This window comes from Siniperca chuatsi, linkage group LG19, assembly GCF_020085105.1.
Source record: "Siniperca chuatsi isolate FFG_IHB_CAS linkage group LG19, ASM2008510v1, whole genome shotgun sequence".
Lineage (NCBI taxonomy): Eukaryota > Metazoa > Chordata > Actinopteri > Centrarchiformes > Sinipercidae > Siniperca > Siniperca chuatsi.
The window spans coordinates 14,446,877-14,474,767 of NC_058060.1; the positions used below are offsets into that span (position 1 = coordinate 14,446,877).

At 38.7% G+C, this 27,891-nt stretch overlaps 1 protein-coding gene across 10 annotated transcripts in view; it reads left to right on the plus strand.

The window, feature by feature from the left end:
* Positions 1-440: 440 nt before the first annotated feature.
* eya1 (EYA transcriptional coactivator and phosphatase 1) overlaps positions 441-27,891 on the plus strand; it is a 62,760-nt gene continuing 35,309 nt past the window's right edge. For 2 of the 10 annotated variants that reach the window (XM_044176960.1, XM_044176963.1), the window contains exon 1: positions 23,296-23,598. The gene's annotated coding sequence lies outside the window, so the exon portion shown is untranslated. Of the gene's footprint in view, positions 689-5,193; positions 5,255-23,292; positions 23,599-27,891 lie in introns of those variants that run through there. The other 8 variants (XM_044176957.1, XM_044176962.1, XM_044176955.1 and 5 more) reach the window with 7 other exon arrangements.

Genomic DNA, 27,891 nt, shown 5'->3' on the forward strand with positions numbered 1-27,891 from the left:
GATAGTTTGATAGATTCCTGCTGGACTAAATACTCAAAAAGAAGCTCCCATTCACGCCGAAAAACTATCTGGATGGTTGTATAAAGACCTATAGGTGGCGCTCTAGTTCATATCCAGAAATGGAGGGAGAGATGTACTTTACTGTAGGCTATACAAGCACCATAATACGGTTTACCACAGCAAAGGCATTTTTAATATTTGGGCATCCTCTAAGACTTGTAAGTTTAGTGACTAATTAATGTACATAATAAAGCTATAGTATATCTTATTTTTTTCTAGAACAAATTACAATTTTGTCCAAACTTATCCATTAGTTGAGATTAAATATATTATCGAATTATATGGCATTGACAAGTAAAAACCTGTTAGCAACAAAAGGAACTGTACTACAGTGTGTGTAAAGTTTTCCTCGTGCCTGCTACATTTGATACCAGTGTGCAGCGCGCGCACAGACGCATGCGGATCTATGTCGTCAATTCACTGTAACCTTCCGACTCCGCTGCCATAAAAGAAAACGTTGTAGCTTTTAAGCTTTTTATGCGGGTTTCCCCCCTCACGTTTGTGTTTGTCACGGACACATTTTCCAGCCTGCGGGGAAAGAAGCAGACGCTGACGGCTCAAAAGACGTAAAATTCATAGTTATGGACACAGAGACTTGTTGCCTGTGGTGACAGCGGGGAACAGTAAGGTAGGCAGTAATGAGACGACTCAATTTGCGTTGTGTTACTTCTCTGTTATCCGTTACTTCGCAATTAGCGATTGTTAGCTATTTGTTTGCCTTGTGTGGTGAATTGACAGCGTGGTGTTGAGCCATTTCCAATATGGGCGGGGACAGCAGCAGTTTAGGCTACTTTGAGTAGGACAGCAGCTACAGCACTTTGAATCTTAGCTCTAGTATTAGCTGTGGCAGAGGTAGCAGGCATTAAAGCTGCTAAATTAAGGCTTTCATAGGACAAACAACAAATTAACTGTAACTCAGTGTATATAATTTAGTTATTTATTTTTCTATATCTTAATTGTAGTTTAGTTTTGTAAAGTATTTTTTAAATGTATTTTTATTAAGTGTTTACCCATCCTGTGAACCATTAGGGTAATTTACTTTGGTGCATTCTGTGTATTAACTTACAGTAATCGACTTTGGTCTCAAAAAATAATCAACACTGTTTCAGAATAATGAGTTTAGTTTTATACTGCATAATTCAGTTGCTGTTCCAATAAAACATGCCTCTTTACCATAAAGTAGACCTATGAGTGCACTTGCATTGTACATTATTTTACTATGTGTTGTCTCACATTTTTCCTCAATAGCATATATTGTATTGTATAGAATAACATGCTTTCACTCCCAGAAGTAGGGCGATGCAGGCAGTAAAAGCTGCATAGGACATTTATCAAAATATCATTTGCCTTAAGTTAACAGCAGTTGCACCTAGTTTTTACTCTCATTCATTCTGCCCCAGGCTGCAGTCATTTTTCTGTCTAATTATTTCCTTTTTTACTCTGCACCACACTTGACAGTGATGGATAACAGGTTAAAAATGGACATTTTCTCCTCAGTTAGTGTATGTTGGATTGACTCAAGCACGCATGGTGTTCTTCCCTCAGACCAAAGGACCTTGGAAAGATTGTGTTCCCCTCTGCTTTTCCCATTCCAATATAATACAGTTTGTCTTCATTTTCTTCTGACTCAGACTCATTTTCATGATATATAACTGAAGCACATCATCAAGACAGAAGTGTAGGTTATGTCAAAGTTATGCCATCATGATTACAGTCTAGGTTGCAGAAGCCACTTCTACCAGTCAGCAGTACTGAATAAGCATCAGCGGGTTAAATGTGTAAAGATGGTGGTTCCCTGATTGGATGTTTTTCTTTGTCTCACAGAGCAAAGTTGTCAAATATCAGACTGTCCTTCAGTGTTTAAATGTCAATTTAAGAGGATGCCATATTTATGCACCTGGTTAAATGTTATGATGAGGTCACTGAGTATTGGCTCACTTCTGACTCGATGGTGGAAGAGCGCGGGTCCATGGCTTCACAAACCATGTGGTGCTGTAATCATAATGATAGAAAAGTGGAACAGGGCACACAGATGATGTTTGCTTTGTCTGTCTATCTCATCCGGTCTCCATCTTTTTAATGTAATCTCAAATATAACTGATGTGTCAGGTTTACAGACTCTTGATGTTGGTAATCAGACTTATGATATATACGCTGAAGTTTGTTTTGTTTATTATATTCTACAAAGTTAGTCTTTTCCCCACACAAATAGTTCTACTAATTAGGGCTGCAACTAACGATTATTGTCATTGCCAATTTATCTACCGACTACTTTTCGCTTAATCGTTTGTTTTATAAAATGTCAGAAAATAGTGAAAAGTGCCCATCGCAGTTTACTAAAGCCCAAGGTGGTGTCTTCACATTTCTTATTTTAACCGACCAACACTCAAAGATATTCACACAAGACAAAGAAAAGAAGCAAATCCTCACTTTGGAAAGGCTGGAACTTTGGAATGTTGGAAAGCGATTCATCGGTTAGCTGCCAATTAATTTTCTGTCAATTGACTAATTGATTAATAGACTAATAGTTTCAGCCATACTAGTAATGCTGTAGTAATCCTCTCATATGGTGATTAAATCATCATCTGACAAGGCCACAGTGTCACTTTCCTGCCTTGCAGAAATATTGTCCATTTTATGAAAGGTAGGGAACAGTCAAAATCCACAACACTATAAATGACACATCTATTGTGACTTATGGTGATTACATTTTAAGGCTTTTTTCTTTTTCTCAGGGTGATCTCACATCCTCTGAATGATATATTTTATGGACATCTTTATTGACATGGTGGAATATATTGTTTTGTTTTGACCCAGTTTCTTTTTGCTGCATTTTGTATTTTCAGTCACTGACCTGAACAGCTGTGACCTAAAGATTCAAGTTCTGAATTCATTCTGTTTTAAAAGTGTGGTAGCACAGCAGGAATACTGCAATGTATCATGTCTGCAGCAATGAATAGAATAATTTTCATTCACACATGTACCAGATTCCCTACTGTACTGTACATGTGCTTCACGTTTTCTTTAAGACTTGACTTCAGAGGAAAGTTCTCCAGTCTGTTCTCCCTACTTTTGAAGTTACATGCTCCTCCAATTACTGGGGCCATGCAGTCTCCCCTATGGTGTCCTTGGACAGCTCTTTGAGTGCCTGAAAATGTTGCGGACCATTAATTCTGGATTGTCTTCATCTGTTTGCATAATTTTCCTTCCGTAACCATTTTCCTCCCCCATTTTCACAGTCTGTGTTCTCAGGTTTATTTTTTTTCTCTTTTATAAATGTTTTAGTCTTCAGGAGATTTCAATTTTATATCATTTTTTCAAAACCACTGACAGTTGTTAAACTTTTACATCAACTTGTTTTATGGTATACAGCTTGTCAGCTGTGTACTGTACACAGCCTGTGTGTTTTACAGCCTGTGTGCTGATGTTGCCTATTGAAACTCTTCACCTGCCAGCATATAGGTTTACAGACGTATTCGACAACATTTATTCTCTGATTAAAATTTCCCAAAATATATAAAATCATAAACACAGCAGAGCAGTCAATAAACAGAAAATCAATTTTGTGTAAGAAAAAAAAGGGAGTGTTTTCCTTAACCTTGTGCATTTTCTAGGTTTTTCAGTTAGAGTAATTTGCTGTCAGGCAGGAGGTTGTTTTTGCAACTCAGGCAGACTCCAGAAATGAATTTATCCAAATAACCAAGTCCTCCTGGGCCATGGAGGTTGGGACACTGAAATGGCCCTGGTAGGCAAAGCCGCCTTTTGATGTCTGGAATGTTTTGGCTGACTTAGAGCAGGCGACTGGAGTGGAGGGATCATTTTCACTGACCCATGGGATTTTTAACCATTTTCATATACTGAGAACAAAACAAAGTGAGGAAAAATGCCTGAGCTGATTTGCATCGACTTTGCTATCAGAAAATGATTTAGGGGATCGTTTTTTTAGGACATTATTAGAACATAAAGGGTTACCTGTGTTGTTGTCACAACATCATGCATGCAAAAATGTATTCTTAAGAGTTTCCAAATTGTTGCCATTAGGCTTGGCTCTTTGGCCTATCTTAAAATAATCAGCCATAAAATAGAAATTCCCTTTTTATTAATGCACTCTGAGTGCTAATTAGGTGGTCATTTGGACTGCGGGCAAAGTAAATACAAGGCCCATCCTAATAATACAAACACTTTGATTGTACACTTTCAGCCCTCATTAGGTGCACGCACTGTTGCCGTATAATTTGTTATATTCAGGATTAAAAAATCACCACAGTAGTTACATTAATAAAATTGATTCCTATTTATATATCAGATCCTTTTAAAGACTGTAATTACAACAACTGATGCTATGCTTTTATTAAACAAGCCCAAGGAAACGGAAGTGCAGGAAACCAGGCGGTCTTGAGTACCAAGGCACTTGAGTTTCCAGCGTAATAAATAATTCACAGGTCCTGTGTGATGAGCTGCTGAGGACAGAAATCCCTAATGACAGCTTTTTATAACCTATGACTCAGCTGGCCATTATGCTTCTGACATCCCTACACAGACCACATTCTCTCTGCATGCTCTGTGCTCACTCTTCTCTCACGCCGCACTGCTTCGCTTACCGCATTTACAAAAAGGAGTTATATTACAAAGTACTATGTACAGTCACTTAATGAAAGAAATTGAATGGAAAACATATTAAAATGAAATTATTGCATGTTAAATGTAGTCTTTTGATACAGCACATCTCTGCTGTAAAAGTGTTACGGTTGTTCTTTAACAAAATCTATCTATACTAACTTGTAAAAGGTGTTTTTATTTATTTTTTAATTTTTTTTCAAATAGGTGATATCTTATTTTGTAACCTCTTCAAATGTGATCTAAAAATTTAGTTAGCTGACAAATTACCCAATTCACTCTGCATATTATACTACTCTCTTTATACTTGTCTTTTATTAGTCCCTGCCCAGAAATGCCTTTTTTTACAGAATTAATTTCCTTCTGAAGTAGTTTGTCAAGTGTGACAGAAATTGCAGTCAAAACAGTGATTTTGGTTGGACATTTGTGAAAGGTTCACTCTCAAAAGGTGTGTTTATAATGTCGTAAGTTAAACTGTGGTTATTCATTTCTCTCCATTGTCTTTTCCTGCGTCAGGTCCATGCAGGAAGGACTGGACTAACCTTAACGCCTGTTGCTACTGCTGTGTATGTGTGAGGTAAGAGACTGAATAATTGAGTTTCTCCAGTCCGCTTTAGGCATGTGACTGATCAAGTGTTTCAGTGTTTGATTGGCATAAGCGCACCATACCCCACAGGTAAGGTCATTCCGAGCAACATCTGGGTCTATTATGCATTATGCAACTCCCAGTATGAAAGGCAAGGCCTCATATGGTATTGGTTGATATCATTATTGTTATCATTTCCAAACCCCAGCTCTCACTAAGAATAGGTGGTTAATTTTAGATGCAAAAAAGATCCAATTACTCAGGCCTCTGCTTGTGGTTGTCCCCAGAGTTAGTGCAGGGAAATAAATCTGGTGGCCTTGATTAAGTACTTGACAATAGAGTTAGCACAGCACTAGTGGTTTATAGTAATACAGTGGACATGGGCAATTAGGCCCACCAAGTAATTTACAGTACTGCTTGCAGGTGGTGACCTGGTATGAGCTTGGGACCACCTCAGTAACAAATTAGATCGTATAGGCAAGCAGAGTAGCAGCTCTGTAGGACTTCCAAATAAAGCAAAGCAATCAAAGATTATAAAAAGCTTGACGCATATTTCAAATTTGTTCTTGTGAAAGGAATAACATATGGCACTGCGTTTTTCATCCATAATTTTCTGGAGAATGAATGATCACTTTTATACATTGTTGATCTTTTTACGTCAGCGTGGACCGTTCTCCTCTCACTGCTACCTATTAATTATGAAATACTGTAGGTCTTGCCCATTTCATTTTACTACTTCTTCCTGCTGAACTTGGTGTGAAGGGCTGCTGTTCTAAAATAGGTGAATAAAAGTACGAGTGGGGAAAGTTCCCCCCAGCACCCACTCTCTTCAGCATTATGTCACCAGAGTCAAAAAGGCACAGCTGAAGAAAAATAGCTTGTTTCACACATGATAGACACCTTAACACATGAAGCAAATGGAGCGGGGTATGTGGCTACTTCTCTTTACTATAGCAGGACAGACAGCACCGGCCTTCATACACAGAAATTCATACATTCATACAGTAGGCATATTATAATCTTGAATGGACCCAATCTAATATTTTAGAGAGATTTGTCTCTTATTCTAAATTGAAATGTGTTCGATTGTCTTGGTAATTAGAGGATGATAAACCACATTGTAATAATAGTCCACATGCTAGATTATCCTCTTTTTATATAATATTTTATGCACAGCAATATCCTCTTTTGGTACTTTCTAAGTGTATTACCATTAATTGCAATGACATTTATTAGATAATACTTTTATCATTGTCCTGCACTGTACAGTGAAGAAAAACAGTGCCCTCTTCTGCCTGCCTGCCTGCCTGCCTGCCTGCCTGCCTGCCTGCCTGCCTGCCTGCCTGCCTGCCTGCCTGACCCTGTCTTGTATTGTCGCCCACATATTGAAACATTACTTTATTGTAGTTTACGGTGTGGAGACACTCTGTCTGTGGCTTATCGGCCTCTTGTACAGGTCAGCCACTGTGCTGAATGGCAGGACCCCTTGAATAACTCTGACCACCCTGATCCTCACTGTCAGCAGATAGGCCTTAGTGTGAGCTGATTTCATCAAGGCCACCACAGTGTAAAAGAGTAGCTAACTCTGGGATGCTTGGCTTGATAGCTCCCTTAAGGACAGGGACTCCAGTCATTGCCAAGTTGCCAGAAACACTTAATATTATATGCATATTCCAAAGGTATGACATTCATAATATAAAAAATATAAGGCACGTAAGCTATGCTAACATGAAATATTGCACTATGTACACATATTCTGAACCATGTGCCAGGAAAATGACTATACTCTAACATGCATTACAAGCATGAAACACCAAAAGGTACAATTTTGGGACGAATAATAAATCAGGTAATATTCATACTAATAACAATGGTCTAATAATAGAGGGGGTTTGACTAACTTTTGTGTACAAAGCGGGCATATGCTACTGCTCACCCATGGAAAATGCGCAGACTGGCAAAGGATCATGCCTTAAGTAGGTATGACATCATCAACTATGGCAAGTGTGATAGGACTTTACAACAGAAGAACACTGGAAACAGAAAACAGTAGCCTTTCCTACAACAGTATGGTGGTTGCCCTGCTCCCCATGACGAACCACTGCTGGGCTGGTTTCCTCAGCAGGCCTGTTTCATTTAACAGGAACATGTCCTGTGCAGTTTCTTGAGCTCCTGATAGGTGTGTGACAGCCTCTTTCTTAGACACAGAAACCCAAAATTTAAAGTAGTTATAATTGAAAATATGTTAATCTTTTTCATCACAAATAAGTCGTGAAGGTTAATAAATTGATAGTCTATTATTATTCATATCCAACATTTATTGTTGTCTTTACTCTTCTATTGCCAGTCAGAGCGAGCACACTGCTACGCGGCTGTGGAGGCAGGTCCATCTATTTTTATGTGGGTCATTCATTCATGACAAACACCCTGCAAATAGGGAGAAAAGCTAATTGGCATAAACTCCAATGATGTAAACAGCGCCACACCACTAACAGCTGTGTGTGGTCCACCAATGCTTGCACAGCTATTTTAGAGCTCCAATCCAAAAGAAATATACTGTATATTTGTGCTACACCTGTAATGCAACTTGGTCTTGAAGACAGACAGTGTAAGCAGCAGAACATTTTGTGTTTTACCTTGACAAAGGATTAGTTTTGTTGAGCTCAGCTAATATTTCTGTGACCTTTTAGCAAAACTAATACATGAGCAATTATTAACATATGATGCCTGTCTTTCCTGAAATGATTGTATTTTCTATTTTTGATCATGTAAGTGAGTATTAGTTAGAACAATTATCATGTGTCATTCCTGTTTTTAAAAAAAAATTGTACAGATGCTTTGCATAAGACAAGAAAGAAAATGCTTGAATAAGCTTCTAATTATGAGCCCTATTTCCATTCACCCAATAAGGAAATGTTCCCTAGGTTGTTTTCACAGATGCAAGTGTGAACTCCTTGCTGGACTACTGGAACAATATTTAGCATTTCTGCTACTGATGTTTAATCTCTCATTAGCCTTTAGGTGACATGAAACAGCATCAGCCTCAATCTTGTGTTTGCCAGTCAGAGGCAGGTTGAGTGACAGGCACAGAACAGCACATCCCTTATGTAAACCCTTCCTCTACCACCACGAAATTAGAGTGGCTGTTGCTACACGCTGCCGCCTCCTGCTTCTACACAAATGAGAAAGTAAGCACTCCGGTTCAGAAGTTCACATTTTGGATGTGTGCCGGAACTACTTAAGGCCAGTGACGTTTTTCAGAGGAACAGGTGGTCAGAGTGACATAATTCTGGCTCACTGTTAAGATCCTTAGAAATTAGGCCCCGTTGCTCTGCCAGAAGGGTTATTACTCTGTCAATATGTATAAGGGTGAGCTTATCTGACTTGTTATTAATATAAACTGATAAAAAGGGACAAAATTAAGACACTGACATGAATACTTCTTTACACCTGCTTATATACTTGATATACATTTCTACAAACAAACAAATCACATATGTATGCACCCATCTTTGACATGTCTCAGTGGCTTGGCTGAGAAAGCTATTTATTCTCATACACTGTTAACTACTGGCACATATGCGTTAGAGTGGAATGCCATTCAGAATGCAGAAAATATATTTAGTTCTCGCCAACAGACAGCAAAAGGCACCAGTGGGTCTAGCCCCTGTGTGAGAACAGTTATTTCTGTCACAGTATGGACTTTCAATTACTGTAATCTGCTGCTTGACTCCTTCAAGAACATCAGGACCGATTAACTATTTAGATATATCCGATGCGACACCTACAGTACATAACATAAATGGACATAGCTTTATTTTTGACATAGAAATAATTTCTTTTCTGTATATTTTTGTTTTTATCTAGAAAGTGTCAAACAAGAGTGTTAGTTTGGGAATATATTCTAAATGAAGAATTTACTCTTGCCTTGTTTTCTGTTTTGTGCCCTTCATCCGTCACGCAGTTGTTAACTACCCCTTATACAGTATATGGAAGCAAGGAAACAGGAAATATAGTGTAGAGTTTCTGCTTGCCTTTGGTTTTATAAGATATTGTTTCATCTAAGAGTTAATAAATGTGCAGTAACTGTTTGACAGATTTGAGTTATTATGAGTCTCTTTAAGCCCATTAATAGGTAAGTGCTTATGGACAGTGGAAATACCCCACAGCTGCAGTCTGGCTGTTGCTCCATATGTGATCCTCCTGTCAGACTCCACTTCACTGCCATGCAGACTTTGTCTCAATTGCAGCCATACAGACATGTCCAACAAACATTCTGGGTGCATAATGAATCTACAGATGTTCTTGTTTTAATCACAATTTGAATAATATAAAACATTGTTGACAGTCTATTAGTGCTTACCATGTAGTTATGTAGTATGCATAACTACTAAAATGGATTTCTTTAGGCTATTTCTATTATTATTGACATTTAGGGTCACTAAACATTCTGCATGGTTTTATTTTGGAAAACCCTGTGAGGTCTGTGTTTATATTTGGTGGCGGTTTTACCTAAAGCTGGGCAAATCTCATGCCAAAGCCATGCGATTCAACAGGGATGAACAGAGAACAATGCCCAGATAAGTGAATTACCTACCTGGTAGGAACACACAAGGGCTGTGTCCTGAAGCTAGGCAACTGGCAGGCCCTCTGTTTGTATTAGGAAACAGTTGAGCAGCTCCTGCAAACACAACTTATCATGTTTAATTGGTGTGTAATTCCAGCAAAGATGTCTGTTTTTCTTGACCAATACAAACAATAGAGGGTAGTGTGAATTGTCATTGAGTGGTTAAGTGGAGGCTTCTCCAGAGGAGCAAATAATTGGTGGCAGGAATTGTGTAAATACTTCTGAACCTTTAGTTGACAAAGTTGTATTGTTCATCTTGGAGCAATCTGAATAACAGAGTTGGACTGACATATAAAGTAAATGGTTTGTTTAAGTCTATCGAATTGCATAATGCCAATACATTTCTAACTCTTTAAAATGTTTGAATTGTACATTGTACATAAACAACTTATTTGGTACAAGTCAGACAACTAATTTGGTTGTGAACTTGAACATTGCTGAACTTATGACACTTCATCAGCTGTAAAAACAACTCAGAATGAACCCACTCAACTAAACAAGTCACTATCAATTTGATGTTTGAGAAGACCATTGCAATTGAAGACTGATGTTCAGACTACCTGAGTAGTCGTTAAGCATGTAATGATTATGATGGTGCTGCATTTATTAACTAATTCACTGAAGATATTGTAAGTGTACATGCTATTTCTTAGAGAAATTGTACATTGACTTGGCCGAAGCATATTGACCACAATTGGATTTCAAATTCACTAAAAATATGGATTAAAACAATGAAATTTTACACAAACCGTATTAGTTTCTAGCAGTTATCTATGCCCTCAGCTTTGCAACAAAATCAATCTGGTGTGACTAAAATAATGAAAAACAGATTTCTTAGTCATACCTCTGATCTGCTGCCATGAGTGAACAATACCTTTACCTTCTCTCAGTACTCAAACTTTTTAAATGTCCTGGAGGAGTTCTTGTTCGAGTCCCAAACCTACTGAGATCTCTAATGAAGGCTTTACCTTCCAGGCAAGCATATTTCTCCAAATGACAGTAATTTACATATGATGTATTTAGAGAAGAAGAGGGCAGGCTAATTCTATTTAGAGATTTTCCTTTGTTTTAGGAGTCATTAGCAGCTAGCTCAAATCTAATTTTTACAATTTCATCAGGCCATCTTGGAAAGCCTCTGTGAGCTCATCAGAGAGGAGCATTTATTGCTAAGTGTTCTCTATTGCATTAGCACACAATAAAGCGGCCAGGGACTGCTACAGACGTTTATGTGGAATCCAGTTAACACTCCGCCAATTCGTTTTTTATTGGGACACAATCAATTTTTATTCATTTTAAAGCCAGAATGCTTTCTTTCATTGTGTGCCTACCCCAGCTTATTATGCCCTAAACTAATTACTCAGTTGTTTTCACAAAATGCTAATGTTTATGTTAAAGATTTCCTCTTCAAAATGCAGGCCTGACGTGCATATACATAATGTGGGATTTGTGAGATTTTCTGTCACATATGTTCTTCATTGTCACATAGTTCCCACAATGTTTTTAAAGCAGAATAATTGCATTCGTTTAATTTGTAGATGTCTGGCAATAACAATAAAGTCTGAGTAATAACACATAGTTTGGCAAAATTGATTCTGAAGAATTAAAATATGACATATAACGTCAAATCTGGCCCTCAACCAAAATGATTAGGCCCTTCTTTTGAAAACTGAATTTTACCCTTACTGCGCTACAACAAAACGTTTGGCATATTTTGAAAATCTACCGTAGAGAGAAGAGGAAAAAAGTCCATTTAGGTAAAGTAAAAGTAATCGTTTGGAAAGCAAAATGAGCCTCATTTTGTGTAATGCACAAAGCTATTTAATTGCCCGTACAATGGACAGACCATGGTCCTGAAACCAGGTTAAACAAACTAACCAGTTTTTCTTTCATTCAGACACAAATAAAATTCATCAGTGTTATTTGACCAAAAGAGATGTCAGTTTCTTTGTAAAGAAGACACACTGGCCTGGCATCTGTAAATAAGGGTAAGGTAAACGCATACTTTTAACATTAAGAAAGTAAGGGAGGGCTAAACATAATGCAGCTTTTGAGAGTTTGTTATATGTCTTAACCCAGTAGATACACATAATAGAGTTTATCTATCATAGATATGTACATTTGATATATTATTGTATTAAAAACTTTAAGCCGCTATTTATTTTGGTGCTTGTGTGAATAGTTGAGAACTTGATCCATGTGTGGCGGAAAAGCAGTTTAGGACGTCTCAATGTGAGCTAGATGTGTGCATCTTCAGTGCTGTGTGATAATTAGAGTGCTTAAGTGCTTCTGGAGACAAGACAAACCCCGCTACCCTCTTCCTCTTCAGCCCCTCCTCTCATTCACCAAGAAGGTCTTTAATGGCTCCCATTTGACTCTGATATCATTTATTGTTTGGTATCAGATGTACACCTTGTACCCTTCACCATTTGCACTGAAACACATTTGACCTGAACTGTAATGTAGGCAACATATGTCAGGTCTTACTCTTTTCCCTTCATCCTGCTTTCCCATCAGTAAAATGCACAGGCATCCTCTATTTGGTATTGCATTTCAATATGCACAAACAAAGAATATTCATAGCTGCATCCTCAAATGACAGTCAGTGACATTGCTCGGCGTACAGTAAATGTGTATGTACTTGCGTGTGTGGGTTTTCCGTATGTGCGTTCAGATATATTTCTATTCCAGTTTTGGGATTTATCCTGCAGTGGGCTCTGGAATGCTTTCAACACATTGATGAGATGACAAGTTATCATTGATCTGTCCTTACTTAGTGGGATCCATTAAATAATGTATGGGCTCCTGTGCATTACCAATGCACTCTCCTGTCCTCGACCCATTAGAGGAGTAGGGCATGGGGCTCTAGTGGCTCCAGGCCCGCAGAGGTCCTTGGGCTTTCATTTAATTAAATTATCCTATAATGAAAACTCCCATAATGAGATTAATTTTAATTATTTATCAGCGGCCGATTTGAGGGAGAGGCTGCATTAATAATGCATGAAAGGGCTAAACATTTTTCAATTCATCACCTTTTCCTTTTGTTAAAGGTGTAATTTATTAAGTGTTCTGCAGCTGCTAGAGGTGATGGTGGCGGAGATATGGAGGACCAGGCCCAGAGGTCAGTCAGAAGGGCTGATGTGCTTGACATTTGATAATGTGCATTATATTGCCAAATTAACATCACATCAACACATATGTGCTATTATGCATTCCCTGGTGTGTTTACATAAATTCCTTCCTGTTTGTTTTTTTAGAAGACTAAGAAGTCCAAGTTGTGAAAAAAAGAGCATGTCACAATTTTCACATTCCTTAAATATACAAAATGTTCTCTTCAGTTTCTTAAAGCTTGATGGATTTTATATTAATACCTAAAGGCAGAGGAGTAATCAAAATCCCGCCTTCTCTGCTGATATTTGTATACCTCCATCAGGTTGGCATGTTGATTCCCCTTGTGTGAGCACATTAGAAGACTTTGGTGGCTGGCCAACAGAATAGGGGAAGATTGTCGACTGTCACACAGTGTGAAACTGTAATTAGCTGGCATGAAAGTGTTCTTATTTGAGTTCCCGGGCAAGAGAGATAGCAGTACAGTTGAGATCTGTAAGCTGATACATTGTTGAAAACAATTACCTTTTGTGATTCAAATGAGCACATTTCACATCTTCCTAACTTTTTTATCAACTGACAGAAACATATAGGCAGGCAGAGTGGCAGAAGTGGCCCAGTGTAGGAGACAAGAATGTCATTGGGATGGTGAGCCGAGTGCATTTATCAGGCCTTCATCAATAGTTAATTAATAATTCAGGCAGAGTCTGGGGCTTCTTTAGGGCAGGGTTTCAGCTAGCTTGTAATTTTGTAAATTGCATAGTCATCATGCAATAGATGGGCCAGTCTGCTCTGAGAGTCACAGCTGTGAATGTAGGTTGGCCTATGGGATTTTAGTAACAGGTACAGGAAGAGTTTAATCCAGATGTGGGAGAGTTGTAGTCAGGTTTCCAAAACAAATGCAATGCGGAAACAAAGGGCTTCCAAAGAGGCCTGGAGAGAAACAATAAGACAGTTGGAAGCACCTTGCTTGCCAAAAAACAAAATATTAAAGCTTCTGATGCACAAATAATCTAAAGCAGAAACAGAGCAAGAGATGAACATAAATGGCTGCAGAAAGGCAACACGTTTCGAGCTCAGAACTCTGGATACAACTGTAGACAGAGCAGATCTATTGCTTTCCACTTTAGCTTGGCTACAGAATGAACAATATTACCCAAGTCAAAATGGAAATCAATATTCAGATAGTGGCTTATGGTTTAAACCACCAGTCGCGTCTTTTGACAGATTTCCACCAGATACTTCCCGAGGCTTAGAGAAAACAAAAAGGTATTTCTTTCAATTGTAAGTTGTTCAAGGTGCCTTTGCCCAGGTGCAGCGTTAGCAGTCCGTGGCCAACGAATGAGCAAACCCCTCAATTACCCCAAGCCAGCTCTTATAACTCCCATTCAACAAAATGGGCCCTCTAATTGCCCTGACCAGTATTACCTGCTCTGCGTCCAAAAGCTCACTATTCTTCCTCAATGTTTCCTAGGCAACTGGAAGTTTTTGTGACCTATAAAAAGTTGCTACTCCTGTAACTGATCCGAGGCTAGGCGGTTGTTTGTTTCCATGGCAGGCTGCTGAGCTATTTATAGGTCTATCTGGCTTATGCTAGTAGGCACAGAAAGCGTTACCAACTTTTTTATTCATTCATTTGGAAGAAAGAATTGATCTATGCTTTTGATAGACTGAAAGTCAACTAGAGAGTTGACTGGATGTTTTGAGAACAAAAAACACCTGGGGCTTCAGCAATTGAGTCACAAAGTCAGAAGGAAGAAAGCTTCACACTCTTCTCCCCTGTTTTCCCACTGTCTGCTTTTCCCCCCTCAATGCAGAAGCGGATCCTTGTAACAAAACGTAATGTTTATTTTGGAGTCAAAGGCAATGCCCCGGATGACCGGAATCTCTTTGTTGTGGTTTCGTTTGTGTTTTTAGCAAAGATGTGCGGAGCTGCTGGTATTGATGATTCATATGTTCATCATCAGAGGTCCTTGGCAGTTCATCATGTCTCCCCTCACTGCGTGTGTCTTTAGCAAAAGGTTAATCAGGGAACTCTCCATATTAAAGTGATAATTTATCTCTGATTCACAGGGTTGAAAAGGTATAGTAATTATCAAAGGTGTCAAGTACAGAGTTCAAGAAGAGATCTCCCTTAAGGCATTTGGCAGCTGCATCAAACTTAACTCCAATTTCAAAATCTGTCTCTAACTTTTAGTTCTATTTGCTGTCTTTATACACCCCACATATAGTGTTTTGTAATATCATTACCTCTATTTTCTCTGTTCCACAGGTGCCTTTATATACACGTGGTTAAAAACCTTTTCAGTTCAAGACCTGTATTTGTTGCCACATTAAAATATATCCAGTATATGAAAATGTACTGGGGGAAAAAAAACATTATTGCTTCTTTTATAACCAAATGTAGATACAGTAAGAAACTTTTCAGTCCACAGAGAAGATTTAAAGAGGCTACACAATAGATGGAATGAGACTTTTAAAAGAGGTGAGATATCAATAGGAATTCATTTAGTTTATGGACTAGATACATTAACTAACAATCAATCATTCCTCTCTTTAAAGCTTTCTAATGCACGTAAATCTGACCTGTCAATACATTGTCAGCGTCATGCTCACTCTTAAGTCCATTGTTGTGGTTATTCACCTACCATAGTCCGCTTGTTACTTCCCCCTTGAAAAACACCTTGTACTCTACAATCTTCCTCGTGATCACTTTTAAATTCCGGTAATGCTGCTTTGCAACAAATGCAATTCTACAGGTGAAAAGTCTACAGGAAAAACCTCTAGCAGTGGACTAATTTGTGGAAAGAACAAAAGCAGACAGCATAATAGTTCTTGCACTTAGTTTATGTCCATTAGAGAATACAGCCTGACTTTTCAGTGTCCTGCTTGGAGGAGGTCATGTGATGTTTTTGTGTCTCGCATTTTTCTTTTGTTGGTTTTTACTGTAGCAAACAGGCACATTTGAGTTAAATTGTTCAAGAGCACCATGCACTAGCCTATTACTATAAAAACTATTTTGTTCTATCTATAGCATAAGGTCTTACACTGAAACAGAGCAATACTATACACCAATATGTGGGTTACTGCTATAGAAAACTGTAAAATGTGAGACTGTTTTTCCTCAAATCACTTGCAAGTAGTTCTAGCTAGATGAGATACAACATATTTTCATACAAGTACAAAGGGAGAGTGTGCTGTAAGGAGTGCATTGCAAATTCCATTTCCTCATAGAGGAAGTCACCTTTTAGCTGGGCCACTGCTGTTCCAAACACATCAAGAGGAAACAAACATGGAAAGTTGGCATATCATTTAGTCCAGTCGGTTCTATTGATGTCTTTCACAATGATATGCTTGTCCAAATGAATGCATTAGGAAGCTGCAAAGTCTGACGTCCCAAGAAAGTGGACTAGCATTACAATTAGACCGGATTGGACAGAGAGAATTGATGTTTACTTTCAATGAATTACTGTTGTATTTGTTATTTCCTCCTGGTTTATAACGCACTGTTAGTGGCCTCCTCACTTGGATGATGCATTCTTTGTTTTTTCATTTGTAAAGTAACATGGACAGCTCTTCCTGTTCACTGGATATTGATAGTGTAGCAGTAGTGCTTTAGTAAAAACAATAAATGAAAGGCTGTCTCCCTTACTCATGATGATGGCAGCGACAAGTACCAGACACATGCACAGAAGTCACCAAGAGGTACTTTGGGGTAAGGTATTAGCATATATGTCAGTACTCTTCTCGCATAGTCTTAAACTGTGATTATCCCATTGGTTATTTTGGAACTTCTTGTCATGCTTCCTCTGACACCAGCATGATTGGAGGCACCCACTAGTTCGGCAAGCCGCTAATAGTTCACACTGTCCTCAAGGCTGTGAAAAATTGTGCAGCTCAGCACGTTTCCCGCTGTTCTATAAAATGAGTGACATTTGGTGCCTAGATAATCCGAGCTTCAGCTTTTTTAAGTGCACACGCAGAGGGAGGCCGGGTAGACAGCTAAGCCCAGCTGTTAAGTCTGTCCAGGAGTTAAAAATTACTGAAAACTGGTGTCCAATTGGAATGCCCATTCATCACTGCAAATATTCCTGCTGTGTTCACTTGCACTTGCTTCTTAGAGAACAAATGTGGATGTAGGTTAAATATAATTTATTTTCCGGTCTGTAGTATTTCTGTTTTATTTATGTAGGATAGATGCTGATTGGTAACACCCCAGGCTTAAATAGCCTTGTCCGAGCTCTTGTATCGTCTCTTGGCACACACGGTACCAGAACTTGAATGTGGCAGCATATTCTGTCAGTGAGACAAACCACTGGCTCGCACAGCACTGCCTCTTTTGTAACTGTATTTAGTTGCTAAGCAGAATGGCACAGACCCAATCTAAGTGGCTTTCATCTGGCCAATTCAAACAGACGTTTGACCCCAGACATTTGCCTAATGTGTTTTTGTTATGTGGACTCCTGGCTTCACAAATGTCACAGTGGCTGGACTAGTGGGGGTTTGGTGAGTGACTCAGGGGGTTGAAAGTTGATTTGGGGGGGGGGGGTACAGGAACAAGGAGTCAGCCTGAGGGGATGGGGTTGTAAGGCAGAAGTTAGGTCTATAACTTCTGCGTTTTGTACTCTAACCCATTGGGAGTTAATGGTGTGGTGAACATAAGTTCCCAGTGATGACCAGCCCCTCCTTCCTCATGGGCCAGACCCACTGCAAGCCTGCTTATGAGCACCCCGGCCCTCAGCGCTCTGCTGACCTGGGCCCAACTGGGCAGGCAGCTGTGGAGGAGACGGGGAGTGCCACATTTCTGGCTGCCTGGGTTGCGCAAGTCAGAAGTAGTCCCAGACAGTTGGGGCAGACCTGACAAATGCTGCCATTAGAGGGGCGCTGAAAATTTATTACCAAACATATTGGTATTTTAGGGTGCAGCTGACTTAGATTTAGTGCCGTTGCTGATGAGGCTCTGTCTTTAAACCAGAATACCAGATTACTCAAAGTCACACCATCCACTTACTGCCCTTATACCACCTGTTTTATTAACAGTCACTGATATCTGCTCAACCTCGAAAGTTACAGTATGTGTCAGATTCCTCAGAAGTTGTATTTGCAATCAAAGTAAGCTTCAAGTTTGCTGCTATGAAATTAGGGCATGGAGGCAGTAAATTGCTTGTTTCAATTTACAGGAATCAATTGCAACGGATTTTTAAACCTAAATGTTATCTCCTTTCTTGTCCAGACTGCAAACATTTTTAGTATCATTACAAACTGCACCAGTGAAGTTAAGTTTCATCCAACACTGAATTGATTGCATTTAGGGGGAAAGGCATATGAGAGTATTTGTCCACTGTGTGTGTGATGCAGAATAGATGAGCCATACAGTATGAAAGCTTTGTTGTTTTTATTAAAAATTGGTGGAGGCAGAGGGCCATCCAACATTCAACTAGATTACACACTACTGAGGCCTGACAAAAACAGCTTAACAGAAGAAGAATGACTGGAGAGAGAAAAAATGTCCCTCCTTTCTAAATCTAGCAAGCAAATCTAAAAATGAGTATTTGATCATAGATATTTAGTGCAAGATCATTGCATTTGTGAATATTTTTATATCACAAAGGCATGCCAAATTAATTTGTACAAAGTCGAGGTGGTGTGTCAATCCGTCATTCTATTGATCATCACTTCTGGTATTATTCTAGTAAAATAGTATAGTGATGCTGATCATAGTAAGTATAGCTCGAATCTGGCCTGTTTAGTGAATTAAAAACTTTTAATTTATTGCCTCACAAAGCCATGCAAGCTCCATTTTTGCCACACTTTTTTCATCTACTGAGAATCACACAAGCCAAGCTGGTAACCAGAACACACTACAGTAACAACAGTTACTGTAGTGTGTAGATGATGATATCAACTGCAGCCCCAAAAAAACTGCTAACCTTGTGGACAAGTATTTATACTAGGTGTTAAAACCCATATAAAATTGAGGATATACTGCAAATGCATGCACCTTCTGTTTGCCTCAAAGATTTTAATGGATAGTTTAGGAGAAATGTATTGGTTCCAGAGCAACCTCAATGCCAGTGACAGCTTGTCCTCCACTTCAGTATAGGAAAGGTTTGTGTTGAAGTCTGAATGAGGAGAGACCTTTCATTTATAAAATTATGTCTGCAATATAGAAATGCGTATTGTGGCTTTCTTAAATCACATATTGATAACTAAAATCAAATTCTATGGAAGACATGAATCTCAAAATATATTATAACAAACCTCATTGATGTGACTTATTAAGCTGAATTTAGTCTTACTATTCTCTTTTTCTTTTAACAGGCTATATATTTTAAGCGTAATGCCTGCGGTGATACTTCCAGCCATAGTGATGTCTCATTCTGAGTAATAGGTCTCTAAAGTGTGCTTGTTTGGCTTTTTTGGGGCCATTGGAGAGCAATAAAGTGTCTGTCTGAGGATTTTCGGGGTCCTCGTAGACTTTCCCCGGGTGTGCCTCACTGGTCATAAAGTACAACTTGTCTCTCATGGTCCGCTGAGTGTTTTTTAACCAAATACTAGTTATTATGCACTGGAATTTTTAACGCAACAAATACAAAATTTAGAAATGACTTTGATAATTGTTTGAAGTTCTTTCTAAGAGACTGCAGTGCGCTTGCTATATTTTATTTAACATACAAATGGGTATTTTACTTAATTCAAAGCATGTTCTCCTTGTTTTCTTTGAAACCAAGATGGCTACAACAATAAGGTCACTCGGTTAATTTAAGTTTGTGACGTCCACTGAGGTTAACCATTTCCTTTGTTCCTCGCTTTTTGTGGAAGAACGTTCCAATGTATTTTCATGTTGAGGTATGCTCTGTTTACTCTTATCACTGCTCCTCAGTGAGGCAGGCCAACCTGATGTTTGTTTACAAGGAATTTCGGGCTTCACTTGTAACTTTCATTCACCACTTGAAAGCACTTGACTTGCTACTAATTTACCTTGAGGGACTTCAAAATTATCTGTCTGCACTGTCAAAATCTTTTTTGTGGTGACAGCCTGTCATCATCAAAGTTTTTCTTTAGAGTTTAATGACAGCCTGGTAGATAGATGGGTTAATGTTATATTGTATGTACTTGAATAGTGAATGCAGTAAGACATCTTAAACTCAAGGTAACATGTTTTTTGGGCCTCAAAATGATGGTGGTTCCTTTTTATTTTTGCTTTGATTGCTTTAACTGTCATTGTTGCTATGAAAGTTGCTTTTAAGTTAGTATTACAGAGTTCACATGAAAACACAAGCAGTGGGAACGGAGGAGGAATGGAATAGTATTGAAAATGATCTTGAATTTCCCTTGGTCATCACTGTTGCTTTGCTTTACCAATGATATGTCACTCTGTGCAGCTCGGTTATTTTCAACAGGAAACTATGCACATTGAATAACTCTATATCCAGTACCTAGCACTTACAGAGCTCTTTGACAAATTGCCATCCAGCAAACTTAATGTCCCATTTGTGTTAGGGGCCAGGCTGGAGGGTGGGAGGTTTGTGTAGTTAAGTTTTTTTTGTATTTTCTTCTTAGTCAATAGGTGAAAACTTCACTTAGTAATACCTGTATAAATATATAAAAACTGTTATTTTATCCAAAGTTATCCCAAGTTCAGATTTCCCTTCTTGGGGGAAGGTTTGAAGTGTGATGCTCTGCTGAGACTTGTGTCAAAAAAGGAACTTGATCCCCCCAATGTGTGACACTGTATAAACACTGTAGTAGTTCTACCCAAACAAATTTGCAGCATATGCATATGAAAATATTGCAACTGTGTCACCAGAGTGTTAGCATTTTGTTTCATTGTACATTTGATCCCTTGTCAAACTGTTTCTGCTTCTTTCACACTGTTTATGTATTCTTTGTCAAGATAAGTAAACTCACTTTACCGAGATGTTCTCCTTTGTGGATCAACAAGAGGAAAAACTCACCACAGTTTAGGATCTAAAACTTGCCAAGTACTAGAATTCCAGTTAGATGTACATTAACCCTCCATTCCTTATCTCGAAAACGGAATCAGCCATTTGGAAGTGAGTCTATTTTCATGTGTGTGAGAAGCTGAGTGGATAACCTGTTGGCAGTGGAGGACAGTGCAGATCTCTCTTCACTCTAAATTGCAGGCAGGCATCCCTGCAACCCCACATGAAGACCATTGAGTCCCATCAAGATAATCCTTAATAAAGAACGGCTTCACATTTAATCTTAGCTCACTTCTCAAATTTCTTACTTGATATAGTTTTTGGCAAGTGGCGTTTTAGCGCTGATGTCAGTTAAACAGTATCAGTGTATCTTTTGTTAAGCTTCCATTTGGCAGATGTCGAAGGTTCTTAAGTTTTTATAGTTGCAGAAAAGATTATTATATTGCTCTAATTTATGCATGTAATGAGGTTTTCTTATGTTTATAATGTCTTAGTGCCTCTCAAACTGTACTAATGTGAATATTTTTCATCAGAAGGTAAACAACAAGAGCTTAATGACGTGCAAATGCATCATTCTCAAACTCAACATCTTGACAATTAGATTTGATTGTTTGCATTTAACAGCCTTTCATTTAATACTGTGGAACACGAAAATAGTCATCACCAAACATCACCAGTAAAACTGCTAGGTTGATTGGAGCCTTGATTCAAAACATACCATACAGCACTGCATGCAGGAGAGTACGAGGAAAATCTGAGTTTAGTCGTCGAGACATAAACAACTCTGGATAATTATACTGTGCAATTTGAAAATAACTCACTTGCAAAATTACATCTCAAGCTAATTTTATACAGCTGCTTATTGAAATAGAGAGCGACAGAGTAAATGCAGTAACTCAATTGGCATGTGTACCCCTTCGCTATTAGAAATTGTCACTTGAGAGTCCCCAAGCATCTATTAGTCAATTGAGTTATCAAGAACCTGTTCAATGTGCAATATATTTCATGCTCCGATATTGAAACATGAGCCTACGGATTTACCTGTGGGCAGTTGGTTTGGAAAAGGAGCTAGCACTTGCATTTCCTGCACGTCCACATTATTACTGCAGTGTATTTAAATCAGGAGCAGTGCAGCTCGTATCTATTTCTGTCAGCTCCTCGTTGACTACTGCTACAGAGGTTGGTTTGTGTTGACCTGCTTTCAGTATGGGTTGTGAACTCTATAGCAATTTATTAGTTCTTTTTTTGATTGAAACAACATATTATGCCATATAATACTTTTTTTTTGAATGTGTGCTCTTTTAGTGACACACATTACCATTTTTTATTTCTTATCATCACCCACTGACTAGTAAGTAACAGACGTACAAGTGGTGCATACATAGGCCAACCGTTAACACAGTATGCTATTCTTCTAGCCATGGGTGTTCTTCTTCTCTCACCACCTCTTTACCATAGTAAATGTATGATTTCCTCTTTCTTGGTAATCATTTTTCAGTATTACAGTTGGTATTTCACCCACAGTTTTATTATGTGGAAATTAAACAAATTTTAAATGGTCCATTGACCTCTCAACCATTCATTACACAGAATTGATATTCTTGGGGGGGGGGGATGACATGACATATTGAAGCAAAAGCTGTACAAGCCTCATCACCAGCTTGAATAAATCACCAGTTTGAGCTCATCAGTAGCAGCATGGCCTTGTGTAGTAGCTTCGCACAGTTGAAATAATAACCTGGAGCAGACAGAAGGCAGTCATTACCTTGCACACAGACGCGGTGTGTATGTGTTGATGGAGGACTTCCACTAGACTGCTGTGGAGACGGACAGAGCCAGGCCGCTGTTAAACATTCGGCTCCCCATCACCTAAGCTAATGACCTAAACCCTTGTTTACCCTCCGAGGTCCCTCTGACAAAGAGAAAATCCAGCAGTGACCTGAGACTCACAAGAGAGAGCAATAAAAAAAAAAGCGGTTTGTGGTGAAAAAAAGAGCATAGCAAAAACGAGAGAAAGGGGGGACAAGAAAAGTGTGTGCCCTTGGGGTGTGTGAGCAGAGCCTGGTGTTCCAGTGGACAAGCAGGCCGGTGGAGAGATCTGCCATTGTCTTAGTCTCCTCTGAAACAATCTGGAGAGGGCTCTATTGCTTAAAGCTGTGAGTGAATGACATATGGGGAGCTGGTGTGAGGCACGACTCCCCTGTGCCTCCTCCAGACCCAAAGTCTTCCTGTGAGAGAGCACCGAGCAACTTTTCTGCTTTTTCAAACGGCAGCAGCCTCCCTCTCCCTCCCTCATTCACTGCCTTTCTCCCTCCCTCTCCCTCGCTCTCTCACTCTCTCTCTTTTTTTCCCTCTTCCTCAGACACTCACTAGTCACTGCCTGAAGCAGTAATCGGACAACTCTCTTTCTCACTAGGACTGGGTCTCCTGAGATACCGTGCGGGGCTCCATGGGTTCCAACACCTAAAATGAAAAAGAAAAAAGTAGTCTTGTAGTTTACATTTATTGTGCTACAGATTCTACCAACACCTAAAGAACTGTTTTTAGAAAGTTTGCTGTCCGTTCTGCTGGACTGAACAATCTTTCTGTAGAAGATTTTTATTTTTAAAAGAAGATATAAGAAGGGATAAACACACAGGGATTCAACCATAATTGTAGTGAGTATGACTTTAATTTCTATGTGATGTTTTATGTTAGCTTACTAACTGTCTTGTCTTACCTTGTTTAATTTTTGAGTATTTCAGTGTGTGTGGAATTATCTCCTTTATTTGATCAATATGTATCAACATTTAATTTAGAGTATAATTCTCAATTAAAGCATTTATATCAAGAGAGCAGTAGGAGTAACAATTTAATTTCAGCAATAAGCTTGTCATTAATAGTTTAAAACAGCACATACTACACCTTTACTATTGTAAGAATTGTAATAATGGAGAGCTATTCAAAAATGTGCAATAATATCAACCAAAGAGGAAGCCTTTAATCTTCAAAAGTCAGCTGTAATTCATTGATGATGATAGATAAATAGCTAAGAAAGCAATTGCTCTGGATGAATGTTTAGTTTTAATTAAAGTGAAAGTGAATGCAATTCACATTGTGTAGCATGATATTTAAATAACAATTTATAGTAAATTACAGTATATTTGATAATTGATAAAAATCTTACTATATGTTCTGTTTTTATAAAACATACAGTATGTCCAATAGTTTTAGATATTTTAACAGTCCAATTTTTCTGTAATTATAAATGACATTTGTACAAAGATGTCACCTAAAATTTCCATCAATTATGTCCTAAAATTTTTCTCCACTCCTAATTAAAAATACCTTTTATAAATTGCAAAAAACGACAGTTTTATTAGAATGAGAGAGTAATATACTAGCTGCAAATCCAAATTTTGAAACATGGGATCGTCTTCTGCTTGGCAGAGTTTACATTTTTGATCAGGCAAAGAAAACATGCTGGTCCCTGCAGGAGTCCCTTTTTGACTGGCAGAACAAACATAACCAACACAGTTAAAGCAGTTGACATCTAATGCCATCTGCTGAGGCCAGGAATGCTGCGAGGAGACCTGAGAGCCTCTCAGAGTCTGAACCAAGACAACAGGCCTCGACTCCCGGCCGTGCTGCGTCTCCGCTCGCCAGTATTTCTCGTGTAGTAAAGATGACTCACCCGCTGTAATCACTAGCCTCTCTAATTGAAGGATGTTCTGGTTTAATGTTCTGTGTATGATCACAGGCTTACATCACAAGTTAGGGAATTATTGTGTGTGTGTGTGTGTGTGTGTGTGTGTGTGTGTGTGTGTGTGTGTGTGTGTGAGAGAGTGAAGGACATTTCATCTCTCTCAAATTGTGCTTTTTTTCCTCTTTCCTTTTTCATCCTCTAATTCCTGTCATTTTCAAACGCCTGCGCTTTTCGGTGTTTAGAAAGGTGTGTGTTAGTAGATGAAAGAGAGGAAATAGAGAGGTTAGGATAGGCTAGTGAGCCAGACTGCTTGCAGAGTGGCCTCCGCTCTGTGTAGACAAACATGACAGTGTGTGTGTGACCGCCTGCTGCAACCATTCACTCACACAATAACCTTATTTATCCAATTAACAGATAATGAGCAGGCTGATTTGGGGCTGTTTACACTGTGTATTTGCTTTACGCAGGCAGAGACCAGGGTCTCTCTGCCTGGCTGCGGAGCTCCATGCATGTGTAGCAGCAGTGTGTACAAGCAGGAGTGACGGTGGCATTGTTTGCCCAAGGCCTGATGCCTTCCGTGTAGATGTGTCTAGCCGGTCGAGCTTGTCCTCTTCTCTCAGAGAGCAGATTGAAAATGGTGAAAGACACAGAGGGCTAATTGATCCAGCTATTTGTGAGGAAGAGAGAGAGGGGGGAGAGAGAGCGCGAGAAAAAGAAGGAAATAGGGGACCTCCTATTAAGTAGCCCATAGTGGGTGATTAGTGGGTAGTGGTTGTTTACTAAATACTGTGGGGTGTTATTTTGTTAACACGCCACTGTTTGGATCTGAAATATGTGGCTGAAAGAACAGGAAATGAGCTTTAAAGATTTCTGTTGATTGCCATTAGAGGTCCTCAATCACTAATACCCACTTGTGTGTTTGTTTGTAAATGGCAATATGTATATGTTGCGCAAGATAATAAGGAAGCCGCTGAGTTGAAAGTCTAAACAGAAATTGTATTCAAAGGGATTGCATTGTACTTCAAATGTATGGTGTAGTACAACATGCCTATAAAATGTATTGCTTCTTAAAATATTTAAAACTGCAACTTTATTACCTTCTGCAATGTTGATATGAACTAATCAATTTTAGAATTTCCTCTGCTTCCTATCCTGCGTAGATTATAATTTTACTAACATAGTAGATTACTGTCTCAGATTTTAAAGGAATTAGAATAACAAGCCACGAGCATTAAAGTGATACAATCGTTAAGACTTCTCACTGGACTTTCTTTCATCTTTGTGTGTAAAGCCTCTCTCGTTCTGCGGTGGTCACGGTGGTAGGCAGGTTGTGATAAAATGTGCACCTTAAATCTTGTTTGATGACCCCTCAAAGGTGAACTGGCCTTCTGGAAATAATTTTGAAGGTTGAAGAACACATATTTAATGTAGCTATTGAGTGAATTGCTGGAGCACCATGTCAGATTGAACCAAATGAGAGAGACAAATTGCATAGCACATCTGTTAATAATTGTGCTTTTAATTACAGACAAGTACAAAATTTAAAATTGTGTGTGAAGAACCATGTCCTTTAATAATTTGTCGCTGTAAGTCTCATTTGTGTATCAAACCAGTACAGTGCATCTGTATAAATAAATGTTAATAGCATATAAAAATAAAATTTAATATTTCATGTCATTTTAACTAAAAAAGTTTTGTTTTAAATTATTACGTTTTCTAGTGCTGTTATAATATTTTAATAACAAATTTTCTTTTTGTCTGTCAGAAAACAGGTTTAGAAAAGTGTCCCCATTGTTCAAAACTACCCCACCATATAATTTCAAATGTCCATCCATTTTATAAAAAACTGTGCAATGGTTGTCTTATCTAAAATACTTTACTTTTGAGCATAAAAAACACCAAGCTATTTAATGTTGCAGTTGTTGGCAGCCATCATTTTTTCGGCCACGTATAGAGACACAAGTGAAGTGTAGCATTTTGTAAACTGTGCCTTATTCCACTCACATCTGTGTCCAATTGTTGTCTGCATCTACATTCTTTGAGAGTGGATTTATTTTTCCTGGGCCACCATGTGGATTCAGCTGACCAGCTTAAGTGGGGATTAGTTGTTTTAAAGTTAGATTTTGATTAAAGCATTGTTTTTCAAAAGTTGTAACTCACAACACATGGCTTACATAGACTGTAAAATTCAAAGGACTATGGACTATGCCCTTTAAAATTAATATATATTAAGGATGACACAAGGAGTGGAGAATGGAAATAAACAAACCATATTCACTCATAAATCTTTTTCAGTGTCATCTTTGGTTTGATTATTTTTATTTGCAACAGTAAACTGTAATATGTGAAAATACTTTTGAACAAATCTGTCAAAAGTTTGCAGGTGAAATAACAATTCCATTTGAAATTGGCAACTCTTGGCTGAATAGTAACGAAATATGTAGCAAAGGTGAAGAAACGATTTGTGCCGGGTCAGACAGCCTGCATGCTGAGATGATCTATGCTAAAAGCTTGGCTGTGGCTGTGGCTTTGGAAACGCAGGTCTTGAAATAAGTAAAGCGAAACAAAAGGGCCAGCAAACAACCGTGAGTGAAGCGTGTTGTGGCATTTCTTTTTTCTTGATGACACTTCCAGCGCTTCATCTAGCCTGGCTTTGTTCTTGTTAGCTTCAAAGACCTGGCAGTTCAGGTTGAACTAAGAAGCACATCAAAGATGCTGAATGCAACCCCCTTTTTTTTTTTAACAATAAATATTTAGCGCCGCAGAAGAAAGGCTTGTTTTTGCTTTTAAATCCCTGACCCCTCCCCCTTGTCCTCCTCCCATCTTTCTTACTCCCCCTGCCTCTCTTTACCTGGCTGGTTTCACCTGCTGGCTTCACCTGCTGGCAATGGCTGAGACATCAGCATGGTAATGGCTTCATTGGCCTGCACTGCTGAGCAGAGAAACCAGCCACCACACACACACACACACACACCATACCACATCTCTCCACCACAACACACTCTCTCCACAACTTCCCCCAACTCTGTGATCGCTGTTAATGTGCTGTGGCAAAATATGTTTCTCTTTCGTCTTTATGGCTTTTACCTCTGTGGATGTTCTTTTCCATTGATATTTTTTGTTTTGGTTTGGGGTTTTTTTTTTAACATCCTCTGCATATTTTTTGGGAAATGCCAGGGGGAGGCACTGCTGTTGTCCATAACTTCTAAAGTGAGAATGAATTTTCTGTTTTTCGGGTTGTTGTTTTTTTTTTTTTTTTTTTTTT